Source organism: Pongo abelii, chromosome 17 (genome assembly GCF_028885655.2).
Source record: "Pongo abelii isolate AG06213 chromosome 17, NHGRI_mPonAbe1-v2.0_pri, whole genome shotgun sequence".
NCBI classification, from domain to species: Eukaryota; Metazoa; Chordata; class Mammalia; order Primates; family Hominidae; genus Pongo; species Pongo abelii.
Window position 1 is genome coordinate 76,423,597 of NC_072002.2, and position 18,680 is coordinate 76,442,276.

At 40.9% G+C, this 18,680-nt stretch overlaps 1 protein-coding gene across 5 annotated transcripts in view; it reads right to left on the reverse strand.

Annotated features, from left to right (window-relative positions):
* Nucleotides 1-18,680, reverse strand: part of RNF152 (ring finger protein 152) — a 945,877-nt gene that overhangs the window by 630,462 nt on the left and 296,735 nt on the right. The gene's annotated exons all lie outside the window — the stretch shown is intronic.

Below are 18,680 nucleotides of genomic sequence, written 5' to 3' on the forward strand. Positions count from 1 at the left end.
GCCTGGGCAACACAGGGAAACCTAGTCTCTATTAAAAAAAATTAAAAAGTGCAAGATAAAGAACAGTGAGTACATGCTACCATTTATATTTTCAAAAAAGAACAACTAAATATATATGTAGAGATAAACTAGGAAGCTATAGAAGAAACTGGGAATTGTTATTAACCTAGAGATTAATGACAGAAACTAGAAGACAGGAGTGAGAGAGTGACTTAACTTTTCACTAGATATCTTCAAAAAAATTTTTTGACATCTGAGTCTATATCGTTTATTTTTTAAATTAATAAACGGGGAAAAGTCAAGTTATTATAAATACATTTCCTGATTTGCTGTAATGACAGTAATTCTGAAGCTAAATTACAGAGCTTATATTTTGGATAAATAATTCATGATCAGATATAAACAATGATTTGGCACATTTGTTCTCATTCCCCTTTGTGTCTAAGTAAGGGCAATAGAAAAAAGATCTTCAATTAAGGGCAATAGAAAAAAGATCTTCAATTAAGGGAACAAAATGAATCTTACAACATTTGAAAAACTACTTTTGGGGGCATTTGGCTTTTCCATGCATTCTACCCTGATGTGCAGATGTCTTCTAACTCAGTGGCTTATCATTCATTTAAATCCACTTGTTCTACAAATATTCACAAAATGCTTTTCCTGCACCAGGCACTGGAGCCCCACTAGAAAATAAGCTCAGCACTACTGCTATTTTCATGAGCTCAGTTTTCTCACGATTGTCATCCTTCAAGCCATGTGTAACGGATGATGATGTAATCAATAAACTGAGAACTGCAGGTCCTAAAATATGGAGAAACCACAAGCAGAAAAGCTTACCATCTGGGAAAATAAGACAGCAAGCACTCATGATCCATGGAAAACCATTCTAGAATTAACCTTTTTTAGTCTGGGATTGAAATGCCTTAATAAATATTTATTTTAGGAAGACAAATAAGAAGGAAGGGAGGGAGGGAGGGAAAAACAAAGAAAAGAAAGGGCCCAGCTGTAAAATAATCCAGAAGAAATAACCTCTGAACTTGAGATCAGTACATTTTAACACATTCATTAATTCATTTGCTTGTTTGACAAATATTTACTGAGAGCATACTAAGTGCAAGGCACTCACCTAAAAAGCAGAGATGAACCAAAAGCCTCTGCCTTCATGAAGCTAATATGAAAGACAGATAGACAATAAATAATTTGATGCATAACCTATTGGCAGGCGGTAATAAGTGCTATGAATAACGTAGAGTAGGGTATGAAGGTAGACGAAGGGATGGGGCTACCGTTCTAGGCAGGCACAGGGGAAGTTCTCTCTAAAAGATGCTATTTGAGCAGAGATTCTGAGGAAGTGCAGGAGCCATGTAGCTACCTGGGAGAGCATTTTCTAGGCAGAGGAAAGAACAAAACAGCAGCAAAAACCCTCACATAGATGTGTACTTAGGAGGTTGAAAACTCAAGAGGCAAAGATGAGTGGATGACTTTATGGAGTTTAACAAAACATAGCTAAGAAACAATGTCAGTGTTTCTTCCAGAAGACACACCCAACAGTTATGTAATTTCACACAATGATCCTGGATCTTTAAAGCAGAAAAGAATCTTCTTATTTACAGACAAGGTAGGAGCCTGCCCACGTGGGCCAGTGTCAGTAACACTGACCAATTGCCCTGTGACCAAGAAATATAATATTTCCCCAGCACTCACTGATCTATGGATTTCCTTCTATAAGAACAATGCTTTGAGACCCATATTTTGAAGTGAGCTTCAAAATATCAAATGCCTCAGAAAGATAATGCATAGATTTGAATTCATACCAAGGTAAAAATAACTATTATTTGATACTGCTCTGAGCAGTATAGGTTTTCTGAATTCAGGGGAGGACAGGGCATTGAAAAAATTAAACACATACAATATAAAAGCTAGAAGTCCTCAAACCAAGCCTCAGCTGCTGTGCTACTTTCTCTCAGACAATGGCTGAATAGAAATATTCTTTCTCCCCAGAGAGAAGAAAGGTATTTCTGTGAAGCTACCATGGCTTGTTAGAAGTACCTCTTGGGGACATATGACTCCCTTTGGAGTCTAATTATATATTCACCCAGCGGTATTCTGATCTAAATTTAGTTATCTGAGAAATACCCAGAAAGGGAATACTATTTGCAGACAGCTGCACTAGGTAATTACACATTGTAAATTAATAAATTGACCTTGTTTTATATAACTCCAATGTGATGAATTCTGCAAGTGTAATAGAGCCAAAGACACAAATCTGAAATAACCTAATGAATAGATGGAAGTGTCTCTGGACTTTAAATCTGTGAACTCCTTGGTTAGATCTCACTATTCTAAAACCTTTCCAGATTCAGTATTTAAGGAAAATCATTTCTTGAATGCAGACCGTGGAAGAATTCATTCATTCTACAAAAGATATGGATACCCTGGGCTAGGCATAGGATTTCTAAGGAAAAAAATAGGACCCACCCTGCCCTCTCCACATGAGGCCACCATGTCTAGCAATGAAGCAGTGGAACCAAGATCCTCAAGGCCAAGTTAATACTCACATTCATGATCCTTAACTACCATTGTTTTATTGTCTCAAAGAAACTGCAACACAGGAGTTACCAGTAGATCTTAGATTCTTCAGTTTGGAGCAGACCTCTTTGTTCTAAACAAGCCACTGGAGTGACCCTTTGGTGACTTAAATGTAAATCTGGTAACTTCCTCTTCTGTTGGGGCGAGGGTGAAGAGGTTTGCACAAGAAGCACAGGCCCTCACTGAGACCTACACCCCTTCTTGTTAAGATCCAAACTGGTGATTTGCACTCCAAGTTTCCTAGCTGATGACAGATACCAGAGGGAAAAGGTGGGGTTCAGGATGGGAAGCTTAGCAAAAGAAGGAAAGGGGAGCTCTAGACCTGTGGCCTGGATCCAAACATCCAGGAGCAGACATTCATATCAGAAGGCAGGATCTAAACATGATGTCTAGTTGATGCTGATACCCACGCTGACCCAGCTGATCTAAGAAGATAGTCATTACTTAGTAAACACTGAGTGAGTGCATGTGGGAGAGAGAAAGAGGGATAAATGAAAGAGTTCATCACAGAGAACCTTGGGACCGCAGGTCTGATGAAATGCAACATGAGGATGTTCCCATAAAAATATCTGAAGTTACCATTTTGGTAAAAACGTCTGCAATGTGTAAAATGCAAAAACCTGAGAATGACAGTTCAGCATCACAGCATCATTCTGCTCCACTCCCCAGGCAAACGTATGCCATGCCCATACAGGCTTCATTCTCTTGACACTCCCTGCACGTTGGATAGCTGAAAGCCTCAGAAACTTAAGCAAAAGGAAAGTTGTTGGAAGGCTGCCAAATAGCACACAGAATCCACAGGATGACTAAAGAAGTAAGCTTGGAAAATGGTCAGGAATAAGGCTGGACAGCAGGAAGAATGGCTCCAGGACAGAGCCGCTGGCTCTGCTTCCATTGGACACTCAAGGCCAAGACCGATATGGGCTCTGAACACTAGAAGGCATCCTCTCTTAGCTGTTCCTGCATCTTTGTATCACTCCCTGGACATGTGAAGTCCAGGCTGGAAGGTCCTGTCCCTCACTCTGGCTGTCAAGGGCCAGGGACGGGGAGGCTCTGTCAATCTCAGGTTCTGCACTGTGAGGACGACCCTGCCTCCCTCCCCTTCTTCGTCCCCACTCTCCCCAACCCTACAGGACTCACACCGTTGGAGGAGGCTCTGAAACTAGAAAGTATGTGTGGTTTGGGGCAGTCAAAAAATGACATTTGGATGACAGTTGGTGTGGGAAGTTGGAGATGGAGGCAACAAAGATAAAGGAGGAATAAATTCAGCAGACAGCAAATCTAAAACTCCATGTAATTTAGACAGGGTCTGTCTTTAAATGTGTAAAGATGCTGAAATGAAAAGAATGAATCCAACTGTGAGAGTAATCCTGAGAAGAACTCCTTGATTGACTACAAAAGATACCTCTACAAAAAAAAAAAAAAAAATGACAGTCCTACCTTCCTTGAACAGTATTATGAAAGATTTTGAGAAACAGGCTATTGAAAGCACACCTCAACCACATCTTGGAATTAAAAGTCAAAGAAATTTAATGTTGATCATATGTTTGTCTACATGCTAGTTATAAATCAAATTTATGATATAGTAAAGTTGCATTTTTAACATAACCCATAATTTAACATAAAATAAATTAGTGCCTATTTTATAATTCAGGTATATTTTATTCTATAATACATTAGAGCCTATTTTATAATCCATGTACTTAGTACATTTATGCCTATTTTATGACCTCAAACATAATTTTACTACTTGTATGATTATAAAGGTTTATAGATGTTGTGGTTTTACATATATTTTATATTCTTAGTCTGGTTTATAATTTCTTTCAAACAAGAGTGTAACCTCCAAAGCATTTAAGACTGATCCTGCATCCTACAAGAATCTACATGATGGCATGGTCTCTGGAGACACAGAGCAAAAACTGATGCCTGGCCACATGCCACAGATAATTTTATATAAAATTTGATTTATTATCATAATAAAATGGTCAGGATTTTTTGGCTGGTTTTTCCTTGAACCTATAATTTTACAAAATTACAAACACCTATGGGGGTTTTCCATAGTTTGTATTTTCCAAAATAACATGTTCTAGTAATGTGCTGGGGCTATGATGGACATTTCTGTTGACCAATATAGGAGGAGGCTATAAGGAATGTGTACAGGATGAAAAGCTGAGTGGATAGCAAGCATGGGCTCCACTACTTACCTGGGTTAATGGCTTATACCAAAGCTGATTGCAAGGAAGTATTTCAAATTGGTCTTTCCCCAGCATTGCTTTTCTATTACACTGGCCCCAAATGCCTGCCTCCTGAGAGTTCTCCAGGAGCTCAATGTTCTGCTCTGGCTATGCTGTGCTTTTGATGTGGGTTGATGACAGAAGCAATTCTGGAATATACCTCAAACTCATGGAACAAAAACATGACTTGCATTTTCATAATTGCAACAATCTAAAAGTCTACAGTCTTGGTATGATGGACTGATTTGTGTCACACCAAAATTCATATGTTGAAGTCCTAACACCCTCTCAGAATGTGGCCATGTTTGAAGGTAGGACCTTTAAAGAAGTAATTCAGTTAAATGAGGTCAATTTCTAGAGGCTGCCCACATTCCCTGGCTCGTGACCCCTCCTACCCTCATCAAAGCCAACAATGTCACATGTGTCTGATACTGCTTTCTTTGTCCCATCTTTCTCTGACCACAACTGGGAAAGGTTCTCTGCTTTTAAGGACTCCAGTGATTAGGACCAGCAGGGTAATCTGGGAGACTTTTAAGGTCAGTTGATTTGCAACATTGATATGGTTTGGACCTGTGTGTCTGCACAAATCTCATGTTCAATTGTAATTCCCATAGTTAGAGGTAGGGCCGTGTGAGAGGTGACTGGATCATGGGGATGGATCCTTCATAAATGATTTAGCTCCATCCCCTTGATGCTGTTCTCTTGATGGTGAGTGAGTTCTTATAAGATCTGCTCATTTAAAAGTGTGTAGCACCTCCCCCCACTTCTCTCTCTCTCTCTCTTCCTCCTGCTCCAGTCCTGTGAAGTACCTTGCTCCTTTGCCTTTCACCATGATTGGAAGCTTCCTGAGGGCTCCCCAGAAACAGAATCCACTATGCTTCCTGTACAGCCTGCAAAACCATGAACCAAGTAATCCTCTTTTCTTTATAAATTACCCAGGCTCAGGTATTTCTTTATAGCAGTGTAAGGACAGACTAATACAAACCTTTAATTTGATCTGCTATGTGACTGCTACCGTCATGTAACAACATATTCACAGGTTCCAGAAATGAGGATTTGAACATCTTTAATGGATGTCAGGGGAGAGTGGGCCATTTTTATGCCTTCCACGCTATATTACCTTGAAATGACAGAAGCTTAACATACTTAAAGTTTATTTCCCTTTCACCCCAAACTTATTAAGGTTCATGTGTTTTCTCCTTGGTGCCTCGTGTCCACGTGGTGGCTCAGGAACCTGGGTTCTTTTCATCATGGGGCCATCATGTCAGGACTCTCCATTTCCAGGAATGTTTTAGATTCTTGTGGAGCAGGAAAAAAACCAAGATGAGGATATCATGGGATCTTTTAGGGCCCAAGACTGCAATTGGGAAACATTGTTCCTGCCCTTGACTTCATTTGCCAATTCTGAGAGCAGATTTATTATTCCCAAACTCAGTTATGTTGATAGAAGCCTTCTCTGCCTAACAAGATTGTTTATGCCTGGAACCCTACAATTGTCTTGCCACTGCCTCCCAAGAATTAAAACCTGCATCTGAACTCCAGCCTGATGGCTAGGATTCAGCATGGGCCTGATGGTCATATATCTCCTTCGGGCCCAAGATCTATATATCCACTTCCATAAATAGCATCCACACCTCAAACTGTCCAGAACTGAACTCATGGACCCACACAAACTTAGTGCTCCTCCAAGGAACTATTTATCCATTTGCTCCAGCCTAAAAATCCTTGCCACTCCTTGTCCCTTCTGCCCCTATCCAATCACTATGGCCTGGTGACTTTTAAAATTTGTGGTAAAATATGTGTAACACAAAATTGACCATCTTAAGCAATTTTATCTCTGCAGCTTCTCATGAATCCATCCACTTTCCACACATCAACAGCAATGACACAAGTCCAAGACGGCATCTCTTGACCAGACTCAGTTTTCTTTCTGACATCTCAGCTCTTTTTCCCTTCTAACCCATAACTCATCAGCCAGAATGACTTCAAAACACACATGATGCTCCCTGTCACACACATGCACACGCACACACACACCTTCCAATCCACTATCTTTAATGTGGCCTTAGAAGAGCTCTGCATGATATAGCACCTTCCCCAGGCCAGCCACTCCTGGCACTTAGTTCTGCAGCTAGGTCTTTATTTATTTGTTTGTTTATTTATTTTTATTTATTTATTTATTCTATTTATTTATTTTGAAATGGAGTCTTGCTTTGTCACCCAGGCTGGAGTACAGTGGCACAATCTCAGCTCACTGCAACCTCTACCTCCCAGGTTCAAGCAATTCTCCTGCCTTAGCCTCCCAAGTAACTGGGATTATAGGCATGCACCACCATGCCCAGTTAATTTTTGTATTTTTAGTAAAGACAGAGCTTCACCATGTTAGCCAGGCTGGGTCTTGAACTCCTGACCTCAAGTGATCCTCCCACCTTGGCCTCCCAAAGTGCTGGGATTATAGGTGTGAGCCACCAAGCCCGACCAGCAGCCAGGTCTTTAAAGGCCTCAGACTTCTTTTTCCCCGGGCTTCTTTTTTGCCTTGGGATTTTCCTCTTGCTCTCCCTTCAACCTGGAACACCATCAATTCTCCTCTTTACCTAGATCATCTTCTCTTTCTCTCTTCCTCCTGCTCTTGCCATGTGAAGTGCCTCACTCCCTCTTTACCTTCCATCGTGATTGGAAGCTTCCTGAGGCCTCCTCAGAAGCGGAAGCCACTGTGCTTCCTGTACAGCCTGTGGAACCCTGAGCCAATTAATCTTCAGAGCTTTGTTCAAACATCACTACCTCAAGAACATCTTCCTCATGCCCTGCAGACCACACCAGCCCCCACTCCTACTCTCATATCACTGTGTCATATGACTGTCATACTGCTGCCCTGATTGGTTTCCCAGGAACAAACTTTAAAAGGAAGGAAGTTCTGAAACATGCTACAACATCGATGAACCCTGAAAATACCGTGCTATGTGAAATAAGTCAGTTACAAAAGAGCCAATACTGTATGATTCCACTTATATGAGGTATCTGTAGTAGGAAAACTCATAGAAACAGAAAATAGATTAGAAATTACCAGGAGTGGGCTGGGTGCGGCGTCTCATGCCTGCAATCCCAGCACCTTGGGAGGCTGAGGTGGGTGGATCACTTGAGGTCAGGAGTTCAAGACCAGCCTGGCCAACATGGCAAAACCCTGTCTCTACAAAAAATACAAAAATTAGCCAGGCATGGTGGTGGGTGCCTATAGTTCCAGCTACTCAGGAGGCCGAGACAGGAGAATCGCTTGAACCCAAGAAGCGGAGGTTGCAGTCAGCCAAGATCATGCCACTGCACTCCAGCCTGGATGACAGAGCAAGACTGTCTCAAAAAAAAAAAACAAAAAAACAAAAATTACCTGGGGTGGCCAGGCACAGTGGCTGACTCCTATAATCCCAGCACTTTGAGAGGCCGAGGCCAGTGGATTGCTTGAACCCAGGAGTTTGACACCAGCCTGGGCAACATGGCACGACTCTGTATCTACAAAAAAAATGCAAACAATTAGCTGGGCATGGTGGTGAGTGCCTGTAGTCCCAGCTACCCAGGAGGCTGAAGTGGGAAGATCACCTGAGCCCAGGAAGTCAAGGCTGCAATGAGCTGTGTGTCACTGCACTCCAGCATGGGCAACAGAGTGGAACCCTGTCTCAAAAAAAAAAAAAAGAAGAAGAAGAAGAAGAAAAGGAAGAGGAGGAAGAAGGAGGAGGGGGAGGAAGATGAGGAGAAGGAGGAGAAGGAGAAGGAGAAGAAGGAGAAGTTGTTATCAGGGGCTGAGGAAGAAGAAAATGAGGGGTTGTTGCTTAAAGAATATAGTTTCTGTTGGGGGTGATAAAAAACATTTTGGAACTAGATGGTGGTGATAGTTGCACAACTCTGTAAATATAATTAATGCCACTAACTTGCATGCTTCGAAATGGCTGAAATGACAAAAATAAATATTTACCACAAAAAAAAAAAAGAGTGTGAAAGAGTAGAGGGAAAGCGAGGCCGTTTCTTGATGATCCCTATTTTTCAACCCTAAAAACCTAATTAGAGATCCATTGGTTCCTGCCTACATAGCCTGCAGCATCTTTTTCTTACATTAAAAGATAAGACTCAGGTCCTACCTTCTCATTCGGAGCAAGAATATCAGAAGGGAAGCCACTCTCAGAAATCCATCAGCAGGGAGGGCCTGCCGGCAGCTCCACTGAGCTGCCGCCTTCTCTTTAGTGTATTTGCTACTTGTAGGAAAAGAAAAGCCCTGTGCGCTTCAACTATGACTTTAAGTGTTCTTTTTACTAGGCAGTAGTCCATTAAATTAGATTTAATTAAAGTTGATTTGATTGATGAACTAAGGTCTCATAGTCTTTCCAAAGATAACATAGGTTTGTGTCATCGATCCAAAAACCTCTCACATTTTGGCAACCATGCGGCGAAGTGATTTATTTCCTCAGTAAAACCAGGCAATACTATTGATCTACAGAAACATCACTTCAGTCATTCCTACATAGTAGAGGTTCTTAACTGTTATTAAATCAGCTGTTCACTGGCTGACACATCACAAATTGAAACTACGCACACAAATCACACGACTGAACTTGAAAAGCCAAACCTGTTTTTATTACACCGTGGAAACTAGAAATGGGATTTCACTCTGCCAAGGTTATCACATGGAAATAAAAAGAAATGCAAAACACTCCTCCTTTTAAAAATAATAAATAGCATAAATCATGTGGACAGCTGACTGTTACATGGTAACATTCCTGTGGGTTTTGCACTAATAAGAAGCTGAATTAGATTAATACCTGTGCATTCTCCTAAACAGTTCAAGGAAATTAATTTAGCTCTCCACCTGTCTGAACAAAATGCTTTTGAAATATTAACTATCTGATTCTTATCACTAAAAAACATTTCCTTTACACCTATATGCACACAGGACTTTGCTAAGCACTTTCTAAGCAATTCAGACTGATGGATTATATAATCTAAAAATGCAGTTTTCCTATTAAGAAGACAACCTGGAACTTGTTTATTTAAGTGCGAAGCAGCACTGACTTTTTTTTAAGTTGGATTATTTCTGGTTATAAAAATGTGGGGAGGTCTTATTTCATACAAAAGATATGTCTTGCCAGACCTTGTATAATTCGAACTTGCATAATTCAAGAATGATTTTCTCAAGGGAATAAATATAAAATAAGACAGATGTATTCTCAGAGCACATTTACAAGTTATAACATATTTTTTGCTTTTAAAGCTGTTTTTCCTGTTCCCAGCATTACATCTAATATTTCATGGAGTGCTGTCTCCCATATTAACTGCACCATGTTTCACAGTAGTCGTTTTCCCTCCTTCCTGGCGTCTTATCACATATAACTTCCCTTCAAATGCTATTGATTTGGGGGAACATTTTTCAATGTAAATGCTTGCATCCCTATTTTGTGAACATTTGAATGACATTGTTATGAGTTGTAAAAATATTTTACATAATAATAACCGTGAATGCTAAAACAAAAGCATAATAGTAACTAAAATCACTTGCAGGAGTTCCAAAATGCAAACAACAGCATGGTTTATTGAATCTTGCAAAACCGGATTGGTTTATCTGTTTACCAGCTAAAATGATCATGTTGTAAAAGTGTAAACGAAGATTACAATATTCACTCTGCCTATCAGCTTTAAAATTACATGACTCTTGATAATTTGTTTTAACTTGGTGGATTAACACCTCTTTTTTTTTTTTTTTTTTTTTTTTTGAGACGGAGTCTGGCTCTATTGCCCAGACTGGAGTAGAGTGGCGTGATCTCCACTCACTGCAATCTCCACCTCTTGGGTTTAAGTGATTCTCATGCCTCATCTCCCAAGTAGCTGGGACTACAGGCATGTGCTAACACGCGCAGCTAATTTTTTGTATTTTTAGTAGAGACAGGGTTTCACCATGTTGGCCAGGTTGGTCTTGAACTCCTGATCTTAAGTGATCAGCTCACCTCAGCCTCCCAAAGTGCTGGGATTACAGGTGCGAGCTACCGCACCTGGCCCAGATTAACATCACTTTAATCTTTATGCAAAGTAAGCTTTTACTGGTACTTTTACATGGATGTTTTTGAGTTTACATATTCCAAACTTGCAGAAACAGATTATTTTCACTTCTAACATAGTGTGTCCTCCTCTTGATGGATTAAAGCCAACCATCAACTGACCTCCAGATGGATCCACTTTCACTTTTACTTTCCATTTATGTAGAAAATGTGGTAAGATCTGGATGGGCGTCTTTAGCAGGTACAGTTAGTTGTATCTGCTTCTACTCTAACCTCCATCTTCTTCCTTCTGAACAAAACCTTAACTTTTGTTCAGTTATGCACCCCTCTGCATGGCTTAGAGGAAGATGACCCCAATGTGAGCTCCAGGGTAAGACCCTGAGAAGTCTAAGGTGATCATGGGAGTCCCAGGCCCTCGCCAGTTTAAGACTGGGTAGGCATATGGTGCACTTCTGTCTGTTGATATAAAATGTGAAATCTGCTTGGGGACAGGGGTGGGGAAGGCATGTGGTAAATGCTTCTTCACTTCTTAGAAAGAGACAGTGGAAGTTTGGAAGAGAATGGTCCTTCTTCCTCTGGATGCGGTTATGTCCAAATATGATGCCTAGAATTATAACCCATCTTGATGCCAACCTGAGAATGAGACCAACACTCAGAAGAGAGCAGAGGCAAAAGCATCACAGAGATGTGGATCCTGAGGCCCACCCTACCTCTAAACTCCTCTTAGTGTGAGATCATTGGTTCATTATTAAGTCAATTTAAGTTTTCTCTTCCTTCATCCTCCAATCTAGCAGACACAGCGCCTCTTTCTGTCTTCATTAGCTGACACTCCTGGAAATCAATGTGTGTCCCCTCAGTTTCCCATTGGGGAGCTATGTAGTGTTGGGGTACAAAAAGTGAAAGTATGGCTCTTGGGTATGCTGAGTGCTTTTGAAAATTGAAAGGCCTCAGAACCAAGGCCCTTCTAACCTTGCCTTGTTCCTTTCTCTGCCAAGCACAGGGAGCAACTCTCTCCAGAATTTCCTTATCTGACCAAGAAAGCTTCTTACCAAAGGCAAAACTGCCTTCTATCCCGATATGGTTTGGATGTCTGTCCCCTCCAAATCTCATGTTGAAACTTTATCACCAATGTTGGAGGTGGGGCCTAGTGGGAAGTGTTTGGATCTGGGGGTGGATCCTTCATGAACGGCTTGGTGCCAGCCTCACAATAAGTGAGTTCTTACTGTTAGTTCCCATGAGAACTCCCTGACACCTCCTGTCTCTCTTTCTCTTGCTTCCTTCTTCCCACCATGTGATGCCAGCTCCCCTTCCCTTCTGCCATGAGTGGAAGCTTCCTGAGACCCTCACCAGGAGCAGACGCTGGCACCATGCTTTTTCTACAGTCTGCAGAATTATGAGCCAAATACACCTGTTTTCTTTATAAATTACCCAGCCTCAAGTATTTCTTTATAGCAACACAAACAGACTAAGACATATCCCCTCCCTGAAATCTCATTTAAAAAGAAGACTGAAAAATGCAATCACACTTGAATAGACTTTTTCACAAGATAATGCCTGCCTCTCAAGTTCATTCAAATTCCGAAAAGAATCATTTACAAGTTCATTTCTGTGTCCCTGGTCCAGTTATTCTCCTGAACAATGAGGTACTGGCCCTCAAAATAATTGTCTGCATCTCGCATCTCTTCCCTCCCCTAAGGAAAAGGTATATAAGCTTCTGTACCCCACTAGGGAGGAGATTTCCTCCCCATGCCTCCCACATTAATAAGTGTGTATGGATTTTTTTTCCCTATCAATCTGCCTTTTGTCAGTTGATTTTCAATGACTCTTCAGAGAGCAAGGGGGAAGTTTTCCCTTTGCCCCCACAGTAGACACAAAGCTTAGAGTATGGACCATCTCAGGACCTCAGTGATAAACTGCAGCATATCACCTCTTGGAAACAAAACCAAGACATGATATATTAAAAACATCTGTTAGGATAAGAGCATTTAAAAAAAGAAAAACAAACTGTGAACCAAAATACACATATGAGGAAGGAAACAGCAGATTGACCCAAGCACAAAATAAGAACTATCCACAGCAAACATGAGAAATTCAGAAAATCCAGCAGAAGAGAAATCTGACAAAGCCATTCATCTTCCTTTCTTTTCTCCAGTCCACTTTATTATGAGTAAACTTTCAAACGAAGTGATTCCAACTCACTGTACCAGCCTACTGTAATCTTGAACCTTGTCCTCAACCTTGGAAAATTCCTTGACCCTTATGGCAAGAGGAGTCTTTCAGTTGATTAATTAATTGGAATGGAAACCATGAATATAGGCAACCTTTGAGAAGTTTACGTGTAAACAATCGCAGAAAGATAGGATAAGTGTTAGAGGGTAAGTGGACTATTTAAGATCATCAATGTTTTATTTATTTATAATATTTTTAAACAGGGATGGTGAGTGGGGGGGTTCTCACTATTTTGCTCAGGCTGATCTTGAACTCCTGGCCTCAAGGGATCCTCTGCCACAGCCACTCAAAGAGCCGGGAATACAGATGTAAGCCACTGTGCCCAGCTGAGAACATCAACATTTTAAACATATTCTCTACTTGTAGAGAATATTCAGACTTTTTCTATTTATCAAAAATTATAAATTTGATTTTAAACTTTAAGTCATTTATTATATACAGGTTAATACTCTAACACTGTACTCTTGAAAAGCTTATAATTTTCAAGCCCAGAGGATCCACCGGTAACAAAATAACATCCCTCCCCTGGTGAGACTTACATTCTAAAGATTTGGCAGGATACAAGGAAAAGAGGTGAAGAGAAACAAATATCAAACAAATGTATAAAAATCAGGTGGCGGGAAAAAATAAGAATAAAGCATATAATGTCAGATGTCAAAGTGGCGAGTAGAGACCTTAGGAAAATGAAGGAATTTGCGGACACAACTATGTGGGAGGAAGCTATTACAGATACAGGAGCATCAGACACAAAGGCCTTGAGAACATGTTTGCTTAGAATATTGAAGGGACAGCAAGAAGTCCAGGAGGGCATGAGCAGTGTGTGACAGCTAAAGAGAGTGGTCATAAGTGATATGAAAGAGAGCGGAGGCGGGGAAAGATTGTGCACAGTGTTGTGAGTTATTACAAGGATTTTGAGTTTTAACCCGAATAAAGAAAACCCTGGAAGATTTTGAGCAGATGAGAGTCATAATTAGATTTAAAATGTTAAAAGCATCATTCTAGTTTCTGTGTTGAAAATAGATCATGATGCAACAAGTCAAAAAGAGGGATGTCAGTTCAGACATGATTACAAAAACTCAAGGCAGAGACCATGGCAGCTGGGACCAGGGTGATAGTGGTGGAGATGGTGACAGATGGTCAAGTTATGGAGTTATGGGTATACTTTGCAGGAAATTCCAACAGGCTTTGCTGATGATTACATGTAGACTGGGGCAGGAAGAAGAGAATAAAGTTTTTTGCCTGATAACTGAAAGAATGGTTTACACTTTTGGAGAAGAGGACACCTGTTGGACAAGCAGGTTAGAGAGGGGGTGGAAGCGTGATTATCAGAAGTCCAGTTTTGGAAATATTGTTTTTGAAATATCTATTAGATTTCTGTCTTAGCTGGCGAATGCTGAGTCACAAACCACCTCAAAACTCAATAGCATATAAGACGCAAAAAGCACAATGCATAAAAGAAAAAACAAGTGTTGTTAAGAAATCAAAATGGTAAGTCACAGAATAGAGGAAAAAATTCGTAACACGTGTATCTAACAAATAACTTGTATCTAGAAACTATAAAGAGCTCTAATAATTGAAGAATATGAAGATAATTTTAAACGGAGCAAAAGATTTCAACAGTCACAAAAAGAGAATAAACAAATGGCCAATAGGCACATGAAAAGGTATTCAACATTATTAGTCCTCAGGAAAATGAATTAAAACTACAATGAAGGCTACGTGCAGCAGCTCATACCTATAATCCCAGCACTTTGCGGGGCCTAAGTGGGAGGATTGCTTGAGCCCAGGAATTTGAGACCAGCCTGGGCAACATGGCAAAACCCCATCTCTATCAAAAAAATTAGCTGGGCATGGTGGCAAGCACCTGTAGTCCCAGTTACTTGGGAGGCTGAGGTGGGAGGATGGCTTGAGCCCAGGAGGCAAAGGCTGCAGTGAGCTGAAATCTCGCCACTGCACTCCAGCCTGGGTGACAGAGCAAGACCCTGTCTCAAACAAACAAACAAACAAAGCAAAAAAACTACAATGAGATACCCCTACCTACCCATGAGAATGGTTAAAATTTAAAAGACTGACAATGCTAAGTATTTGAGATCACCAATGTATACCCTGTCAAAACTCACTGAACCTTTTAAATGTATGCAATTTATACTACGCAAATTAAATCTAAAATTAATTTTTTTAAAACTCAATGGGTTAAAGCTATAATTTTTATAGCTCATGAGTCTGGGGTTTAAATGTAAGTCAGCTGCTACTCGGGAGGCTGAGGCAGGAGAATGGCATGAACCTGAGAGGTGGAGCTTGCAGTGAGCCAAGATCGTGCCACTGCACTTCAGCCTGGGCGACAGAGCGAGACTCTGTCTCAAAAACAAAACAAAACAAAACAAAAAACAGAGAGAGTCAGCTGCTTAGGGCTTGGCTTAACTAATCTCAGCTGGATTTGTGATCCACTCTAATAGGGCTTGACTGAAGTTCCTTAGGAAGCTCTGCTCCAAATTTCTCATCATATATATATATATATATTTTTTTTTTTTTTTTTTTTTTTTTTGAGACGGAGTTTTGCTCTTGTTGCCCAGGCTGGAGTGCAATGGCGTGATCTCGGCTCATCGCAACCTCCGCCTCCCGGGTTCAAGTGATTCTCCTGTCTCAGCCTCCTGAGTAGCTGAGATTACAGGCATACACCACTGCGCCCCACCTTCTCATTCTCCTCTCAGGGCCAGAGGATTAGCTGGGCCTTGTGCTTCTCATGGTAGTAGCAGAAGCGCAAGAGACAATAAGTGGAAATACACAAGCACTCTTGAGGACTAGGCTTAGTATGTGCACACTGTTGGGGTTCAGAACATCTTACCCCAAAATATGGCACCTTGGCATTTGAGAAAACAGCACAAGCAGGAAGGTCACTATCATTCCTCCCTCACCTTTCTCCCTTGAAGCAAGTCATAAAACCTAGGAAGGTCACTCTCTGACCTTCTCCTACCCTTCTCTTCTGAAACAGATCATAAGACCCTCATTCAAGAGGTACCCTTCATATACCCAGAGAAAAGGAAACATCCTTATCTCTGAAGACACAGGGACACAGGGAAAAATCAGAATATACAAGCCTCGCTAAGTTCCTCCCAGTTTAGCACCAGCAGATCACACCTTTTTGTCCTCCAATCATATTTCTCCATGATTGTCCACTCTTCCTACACCTAAGCATAAAAATACACACGTTTAACTGTTTCTTCAGAAGGCTCCCACGTCACACAAAACTTATATTAAATACATGTTTTTGCCTTTGTCTTTTTAATCTGTCTTTTATTATAGGGGCCTCAGCTATGAACATAGTGATAGGTGAGGAAAAGATATTTCCTTTCCCTACAGTACATTGAATTTGGCCTCATCCTGTCAAGCAAGTGACATGACTAAGCCCAGATTCCACAGGCAGGAAGAGTAGATCCTGCCTCTCAGTGAGAGGGAATGCAGAGTCACACAGCAAAGTCTGTGGACATCATACAATCAACCTCAACATCCAAATGGGGATGTCACACATCCTGGAAATATGTGTCTAGGCTGAAGATACAATGTCATGGTTGTCAGAATGGGAAGGTATCTGAGGCTATAGGGGCCAAAGGGAAACCTCTCCTTCACCCTCTGAAGGTTCACTGAAAAATCAACTCACAAAAGACTGGTTAATTGGAGAAAAGGCAAACAAATTTATTTAATGTATATACATGGGGAGAACCACGGAGTGATTGCCCACCCCTCAACAGCATTCAGAAGCTTACACACCATCCTGGTGGAGCAGGTTATGGGAGGGGAGGGAAGAGCGATTCTGTTGAGGGGATTACTAGGGAGAATGAGTGGCTCAGGGAACAGAGATGAACTTGTACATTTTCTTGGAGAAGATTCTGTTCAGGTGTGATTACACTCTTGGTCTTACAGAGAGGGGAAGAAGAAACAATTGTTCCTTTTGGCGTGTCTAGATCTTAGGCAGATAAAGGTTTGAGGAGAGATGTCAGGAGTAGGGAGATGTCAGAGAGACCTTGAGGCTTCTTTAGTTCAGTGTTTAAAAGCACCACATTTGGGGGTATCTGCTTCTGACCCCTAACAAGGCCATGTGACTAAAACAATCACCTAGAGAATGAACAATGACAGAGATGAGAAGAGAGTCAAGGTTGGGGAGATGACAGGAAGATGACAGGAGCCAATGGTGGACACTGAAGTGGCGTGCCAGTGCTGATAAACTCAAGAGAGAACACAGGTAAGAAACTGTTTTCAAAAAGGAGGAGGCATGATCAACTGTGGTGATTACTACTCCATGAAATAAATAAAACTGCAATCGCTGCCTTGTTCTTCTTGAATAGTCACTTCATTATGGATATATCAGTGTGTTCAACTAGGATGCAGTTCGAATCTAAAAAAGAAACTCTGTCCTGCCATACACACCCAGCCAGGTCGATGAACCAGGTGAGATTAGCTGAGCCCAGCCAGAACTATATCTTTTGCTACATTCATTCCTTTATAGATGCTGGGGTCATTTCCAACATTAGTGAGATCTATAGTGTAATTATTTATGTAACAATATTTATTGGGGGCCTACTTTTGTCATACGCTCTTCTAAGCAATGAGGCTTAGAAAAGAAAATAAGAGCTGTCATAGAGTTTGTTTCAGTGGAGGGAACAAACAAGAAACATAAACAAGTACACATATAAATGAGCAAGTAATTTCAGAGAGTGGTGAGTGCTGGGATGAGGATAAAAGAACACTGATGACTAGAGGGCGACTGGGGAAAGTAATTTTGATCATACGGTCAGGGAAGTCTTCTCCAAGGAGATGATAGTTGGCTCAGATCTAAGTTATTGAATTAGACAAATCCTTAGAGAGTTTTATTATAGTTTTTTGACCCTCCGCCAATGCTAGACTGATACTCAGAAAGAATTCCAGCATCGTCTCCTCTTATCTCCCACTCTGCTGAGAGATGTCAATAAAATGGGACAGTAGGCATACCAAGAGAGGTATACGAGATGCCTCCTGGACCGTGGGACCTCAAATCTGGGCTTCTCCTGCCAAAGAAGAATCCTTTTCAAGAAATGTACCTAGTCAAAGCTATTCAAAAAACAGAAAGGCCTTCTTTGGCTCAGCAAGTGTGTTTTTTTTCTGTGGCAGGAAGAAAAGAAGGTATTACACTCTGCAGAAGGAAAAATCGTGATTGACTCAGAGGCCCCTTGACTTGTCATGACCTTCCCACTTTCTGCTATCAGAGAAATGAAATGAGGTGCCAAGTGATATATGTCTTACATCTCCCTGAGACCCATTAGCAAACTCAGATGGTAGGAATAGGTATTGGAATGAAGATACTAGCTCAAAGGAACAAAAGAACTTACCCAATGTCACTCGGTTAATAAGTGACAACATGAGACTATGAACCAAGGACTAGTTGTTTCCAGAGCCCCGTGTTCTTTCAACTAAATGTCTCTGCCAGGCTGCCACACTGGACATTAGAAAATAAAAACCATTCAAAGATACAGGGCAGAACCAATTCATTTGTGGAATTCTTCTAAGAGGAAAAAAAAGAGAGTGAGAGTAAGATCAATAATGCCATGTTGCATTT